This window comes from Tenrec ecaudatus, chromosome 2, assembly GCF_050624435.1.
Source record: "Tenrec ecaudatus isolate mTenEca1 chromosome 2, mTenEca1.hap1, whole genome shotgun sequence".
Lineage (NCBI taxonomy): Eukaryota > Metazoa > Chordata > Mammalia > Afrosoricida > Tenrecidae > Tenrec > Tenrec ecaudatus.
The window spans coordinates 160,051,919-160,059,056 of record NC_134531.1 but is presented as its reverse complement, the minus strand read 5'-3'; the positions used below and the strand labels follow the sequence as shown (position 1 = coordinate 160,059,056).

General features: G+C 48.9%; 1 pseudogene; it reads left to right on the top strand.

Moving 5' to 3' along the window:
* Window positions 1-476: 476 nt before the first annotated feature.
* LOC142441068 (keratin, type I cytoskeletal 19 pseudogene) lies at window positions 477-1,651 on the top strand (annotated as a pseudogene).
* Window positions 1,652-7,138: the final 5,487 nt, after the last annotated feature.

Sequence of the window (7,138 nt, the reverse complement as noted above, 5' to 3'; positions counted from 1 at the left end):
TTTTTAATTACCATCATTGGAGTGCCCTCAACGGCAATGGGTACTCTTATGGAAATAGATCACCAAGTCTTTCTTCTGCGGTTTCACTGTGGATTTGAATCACCCACCTTTGGGTTAATGGCTGAGTGTGCGTCATTTGTACCATCATGGTCTGACTGCACCATAGAGTATGTACCCCCACACTAAAGGACAGCTAGGCTGTTTCCTGGTATTCTTGGCTGTTAGAGGCAATGATGCAATGAGGGAGACCCAGCATACTGAGACCTTGTTAAAAATAATCAAGACACAAAGAAACTTAAAAATTAAATGTATTCTGAGCAGTCATTCGAACTGCATGCCAGGACATAATTGTGTTTCTAAATACAAGTGACTCCCAACGTAGGCTAGTTGCAGCTGTTAAACATAAATCTGGGAGACTCCTCTTGCGGCCGCAGCTCCAAAGGCCAGCGTCTCCTGCTCTCCAGCTCCGTCTCGCCATGGCTTCCGACAGCTATCGCCAGTCTTTGTCCGCCTCGTCCTTCGGAGGCATGGGCGGCTCTTCTTACGCACGCCCAGCATCCATGGGGGCTCTGGTGGCTGCGGTTTGTCCATGTCGTCCGCTAGCCTCTTGTCCTTGTCCTCCTCCGCGGGCTACGGCGGCGGCCATGCGAGCTTCCTGCCCACGTCTGACAGCCTGGCAACGAGAAGCTGGCCATGCAGAACCTCAACGACCTCCTGGCCTCCTACCTGGACAAGGTGCACGCCCTGGAGACGGCCAGCACCAAGCTGGAGGTGAAGATCCGCGACTGGTACCAGAAAGAAGCAGGGCCCAGGTCCAGCCCGCGACTACAGCCACTACTACAAGACCATGGAGGGGCTGCGGGACCAGATTCTCGGTGCCACCATCCAGAACTCCAAGGTCGTGCTGCAGATTGACAACGCCCGCCTGACGGCGGATGACATCCGCACCAAGTTCGAGAAGGAGCAGGCCCCGTTCGTGAGCGTGGAGGCAGACATCAGCGGGCCGCGCCGAGTGCTGGACGAGCTGATGCTGGCCTGTGCCGACCTGGAGATGCAGATCGAAGGGCTGAAGGAAGAGCTGGCCTTCCCAAAGAAGAACCACGAGGAGGAAATCAGTGTCCTGAAGGCCCAGGTGCGGGGCCAAGTCAGTGTGGAGGTGGATTCTACACCAGGCATCGACCTGCCCAAGATCCTGAATGACATGAGGAGCCAGTACGAGATCGTGGCTGAGAAGAACCAGAAGGATGCCAAAGCATGGTTCATCAGGCGGACTGAGGAGCTGAAACTGGAGGATGATGGCCACACAGAGAAGCTCCAGGTCAGCAAGACAGAGGTAACTGACCTGCAGCGGTCGCTCCACAGGCTGGAGAATAGGCTGCAGTCACAGCGGAGCATGAAAGCCGCCCTGGAAGGCACCCTGGCAGAGACGGAGGCGCGCTTTGGAGCCCATCTGGCGCAGATCCAGGTGATGATCAGCAGCATGGAGGCCCAGCTGAGCGGGGTGTGCTCCCACATGGAGTGGCAGAACCAGGAGTACCAGCTGCTCTTGGGCATCAAGTCGCGGCTGGAGCAGGAGATCGCCACCTATCACAGCCTGCTCGAGGGCCAGGATGCTCACTACAACGACCTGCCCACCACCAGGACCCTCTGAGTCCTGGGCTTCCTGAACCCCGTCTCTTCCCCCAGAACTTCAAATAAAATTCTACGGCATGAAAAAAAAATTAAATTAAAAAATAATAATAAATCTGGGAATTAACTAAAACAATAAAATATTTGACTATTTCATGACATCATAAACAATTCGCATTTTAAAAGAACTTGAGTCTTCCTAAATGATGGGAAATTAAAAAGAAAAGAAAATGTTCCCAGGATTGAAGTTTTCACAGGAGTTTAAATATTTTTTTCTTAATGAAGGTTTTAGGCCAGGTCTCCTAGAGAAACAAATCCAGTGACACACATACATGTTTAAGCAAGAGCTTTATATCAAGAAGGAACTATATATCGAGAAAACATCTCAACCCAGTCCAACTGACGTCCCTAAGTTGACACTAGTCCATAAGACCCTCTCCACACCCTCGCAGTCACACGTAATGGTGCAGCATGCAAAATACCACAGGTGGGGGGTGTGGAGTTGTGTGGATCCAATGGTAGTTGTAGCGTCCCAGGGTCCTTGCAGCAACCAGGGTCAGCCAGCAGGGAGGGAAAGGCAGAGAGACCGGGAGGTCCCCAGGGCCCCTTCTGAGAAGGCCACGCCCACAAGGAGGCACCATCCCACCGTGACCTGATCAACAAGTTGAACACCACCCCTCCACTTTTATATATCTTCAAGTGGACATGAAATTATGTGTGGGGGAAAGGCCAGCCCCACACACCCACCCACCCCCCATCAACTGATCACAGGTTCAGTAAGCGCAATGGTATGGTTAAGATATATATAAAGATTATAATAAAGTCATAGAGAATGAGAGAGATAGGAGAAAGTAAAATAAAGGAGTCAGACACATTTCATAGGAGCCGGCTCACCTGCTGGATGGCCATTATCTCAACAGCCAGACCCGCTCACAGCACAGGTCAAGAGGGCAAGGGAGAGCTTTATTGCTAACTAAGGCTTAGATCTACTTAGGGGATGTGATTACAGGTAACCACGCACATCACAGGGCTGCACAATAGGCAATACAAGCAATAGGAGTGGGAAATACAATGGGCATAGGCGTAACAGGAAGGGGATGAGCTAGGGTGTACACATGATAGGAAGGGGAGGGGTTATGGGTATACATGTGACAAGAAGGGTGGACCCTAGATTCATGATGGTGGCCTAACCTGGGTCACCCTTGAGTGGGCTTGACCTCCCTGGGCTCGCCTTCAGGGAAACAATCTACTACTCTCCTTATCAGAAGGGAGTGGGCCCTACTTATTGTGGGATAAACAGTGGTGTCTGCTTGCTCTGGATAACCGGTAGGGAGAATAACCCCTGACCTACTTTTGTTCACCTCCAAGTGTATAGTCATTTGCCACATGTAACAAGCAGCTAAGTTTGGCGTATATTTGGGGGAGACAACTTGGGAGAAATCTTCCTGTTTCCCACAATTATGTAACTATAACAGTGATACAAATTTCAATACAAACTAAGTCCTTCATGATCACTAAGTCGACATTAAAAAGTAACTCCTGAAGAGTAAAGGGAAGGTGGGGTAGAAAGGGGGAACCAATCAGAAGGATCTACATATAACCCTCTCCCTGGGGGACAGACAACAGAAAAGTGGGTGAAAGGAGATGTCAGACAACATAAGACATAACAAAATAATAATAATTTATAAATTATCAAGGATTCATGAAGGAGGGGAACAGGGAGGGAGGGGAAAAATGAGGAGTTGATACCAAGGGCTCAAGTAGAAAGCAAATGTTTTGAGAATGATGATGGCAGCAAATGTACAAATGTGCTTGACACATTTGTATGTATGGATTGTGATCAGAGTTGTACGAGCCCCCAATAAAATGATTAAAAATAAATAAGCAAAATAAATAAAAATGGCATATGTGTCACATATTAAAGATTGATTTAGATTTTAAAACTTTTTAAAAAATTCCTTAAAATCAAAGCAAGATTGTTGGGGTACAGGGCCCTTCACAGTGGAACGGGTCCTCAGAAGTGGCTTTGTAATATGGAAAATATTAAAGACAGGCAGACAGAAGGGTACAGGGGTTCCTGGTCCCCATGTCAGGACCAAGAGTGAGTGTATTTTCCAGTGGATAGATATAATACAGTGTTCTAAAGGCACACACATCATGCCCCCAACATATTACATAGTCAATATCATAAGCGGGTAGCATATCAAACCAGAAATGAGGTGAGTCATCATCTTTACCTAGTGCTAGCTAGTTCACCTTGCACATCCCTGAGCCCTCCCCAGGGGAGCAATCTGTGACTGACCAGTATCATCAGGAGATGGCGAGAAGAGGGTTCTCTACATTTTAAGATGTGTTGGTCATAGAACCGGATTGCTCTTTACCAACAGATAACCTCCAGGCACTGGGAATAGACAGACACAGGAATCCATCGTATCTGGTAGCTCCTTCATGACAGTTCCTTTATGGGTCGGGGGGAGGGGTGGTATTAGAGGAACTGTGTTCACTCATGAGAATGTGTATTAAGATTTATGTATATATCATAAATATGAGGGCCTTCCCCCACCAGAGTCAGCTGTCCAGACCTGTAATTATGAGCATGGATGATCTAGCTGTGTTACATTCTCATTCAGTCCCCTGGTTTACAGCACCAGATGCCTGTTACTGGTCCCCCCACCGCCCACCCGTCTTCCATAATCATGACATGTCCCTTGAAAGTTACTTGAATGAAAGACGGGTATTCAGCACACACTTGTAATGGCTATATTTCCACTCATGTTTGTTCGTGGCCTGCCTAATAGACACCTCAATGCAAGTCCCTCCGAATGTCAGCATAGACGTCTTGCTTCCTCACACGGAGCTCTGTCTGAACTATTGTTTGAAGCCAGCAGAAACGCCCCTGGACTCAGGATGAGGCAGGATTCCCTCTCCATAAAATCAATGACATTCCTGGAATGCGCGAGGTCCTCTGGTGAGGCTGACAGCAGCAGCGGATTGAGATCTTGGAGGACTCAGGTCCAGTTCCGGCTTTGCCATTTGCTCGTTGCCTTGAGGAGTTTCTTCTCCGGACTCCAGTGTCCTGCCTGTTTAAAGGAAGGGAAGCGTTGGCCACCTAGGGCTCTTGCCATTCAGGGCAGTCACATTCTCTTCTCAGTGACTAGGTCCCACAAAGAGGGGAAGACCTGGAGCGGGGACAATTGGCCTTCCAGCAGCACAGGCTCAAGACTCCCAAGGGAGGGTATTGGGAGCTTGGTAGGCCGCCACTTTCAACTCAAGTCCTAACTGATGTTTCCCCAGTGGAGTGATCTCACAGGCAGAGTACACGTGTGTCCCAGATCATGGTATTTGGAACGGGCTTGAAACCCTGGAGAATGTCTGTGTTAGTCTGGGTGGACGAGAGAAACAAATCCAGAGACACTCGTGTGCGGAAGACTGAACTTTATATACAAGAGCAATTGAGAAGACACCATAGCCCAGTCCAGATCAAGTCCTTAAGTCTGATATTAGCCCATATATCTGATACCAACCTATAAATTACTCTTCAGACTCATGAAACACATGTAATGATGCCGAATGCAGGACGATCACAGGCCAGTGGGTGATGGAAAGTCTTTCAGATCCAGTGGCAGTGGATGCTCCTTAGTGCTGGCGTGACTCCTCCAGCTCCAGGCTCTGGCAGCATCAGTGATGCTCCCTCCATAAGGCTCCTTGTCAGGAATGTCTTAGAGGGAGTGAGAATGTGCCCCACCTCCAGCGAGCTGTTTCATGTCCTTAGCCCTCCAAAGGAGGCCATCCAGCTGCAGCCTGTTTGACAAACTAACCTCCACCCGCCACTCTTCATACTCTCAAACTGACCACAGATTAGGCAGCTACCACAATAGGATTTTGTTTCAAAAACCTCACGTGCATGGGAAAGCTGGTCAGTGAGAAAGGAGATAGAAGACCTGATATATTTGAATTGTGTTGCGCTAGAATATTTACTATATCATCGACTGCCAGAAGACAGAACAAACAAACAAACAAACCTGTTTTGGGAAAAGGAAAAAAAAAGGACTACCAGCGTGCACCTTAGGTGCAAGGACGCGGACTTTGAACACAGCATCAGGAAAGCCTGCAGCCAGAAGAGACCAACACGTTTCTAAAGTCGAGGCCAGTGAAACCTAGGGGAGACCTTCCAGATGCCGGTTAACACAACAGAGAAACTCAAACACCCAATTAGAAGTCAGCTAACAACAGCCCAGCCTCCCTCCAAATCCAAAGGCTCCCCAAGAGGCAAGCAGGGAGGTGGGACTAGAGCAGCAGGGCACAAACAGAGACCCTTCCCAGATGTCAAGCCCTGGGGTGGGCGGGACAGGGGTAGTGGGTGTTTGTCAGGGGAATCCAGCCCCTAACACATCATTACGGGTCCAGTAGGTGCAATTGTACAGCGATATTAAGTAAAGATTATAGTAAAGTCATAGAGAGCATGAGAGATAGAAGAGAGAATGAAATAAATGGAGTCAGACACATTTCATAGTAGCATGCTCACCTCAGCCCCGCTTGGTGGTCCACGTGGAGAGAGAGGGAGAGGAAGGAGGACAAGGGGAAAGGGAACAGGGGAGCAAGGACAGGAGAGGACAGGGAGCCAAAGAGAGGCCAAGAGGGGAGCCCTAGAGAGAGAGAGCTCCTTATTGCTAACCCACGCCTATATACCTTTGGGGACGTGCAAGCCCCCAAATTACAGGCAAAGACATACGTCACAGGAAGGGGTTGCACTATAGGTTATAGAGCAATGAGAGGGAGACAATCTAGGGATATACACACAGTAGGAAGAGGAGGGATTGGGGGTACACATGTGACAAGATGGGCGGATTGTAGATTCAGGATGGCAGCCTAACTTTAGATGTCACTGAGCAGGTTTGACCTGTTCTCTGGACCTCCATAAACACCATTATTAGTAGGGAGTCAACCCTACCTACAGGAACCAGACTAAAGGTCGCAAGCTTTTAGGGAGAAGTAGTCCATTGTCCTTAACAGCAGGGAGCGGGATCTACCTGTAGTCTGGCAACTGACTGGCTCCAGGGAGGATGTCTCTAAACATCTGACCACCCCCCATATGCTAGCAAAAAGCCCCTAATGTTTGGCATGTCTTTGGGGGAGACAAAGCTGGGGAAAAGTCTCTTTAGAATCCCACAGGCATTGGAATAAACTATCATAGAATCTTTAAATTGTAGCCCTTACTCACTCTTGCATCACGCTTTTGACACATATTTCTGGAATATCTACTGTACCAGACCCATGCCAAGCACAAGAGAAATGAAGATGACTAACCAAATGCACACAATGGGAGTTTCTGTATCCCTGAAAGGAATGGGCTCCAAAGAGGCGCTGGCTGCCACGGGGAGGCGGAGGCGGGAGGCGTGCAGAAGTACTTTGGGGGAGGGCTTAGGGAGGAGCCTCTGGGGAAGTGCCATTTCAGGAGAAACCTCCTTACAGAAATAGGAGGCGCTAATCAGGGAAAGCCCCAGAGAAG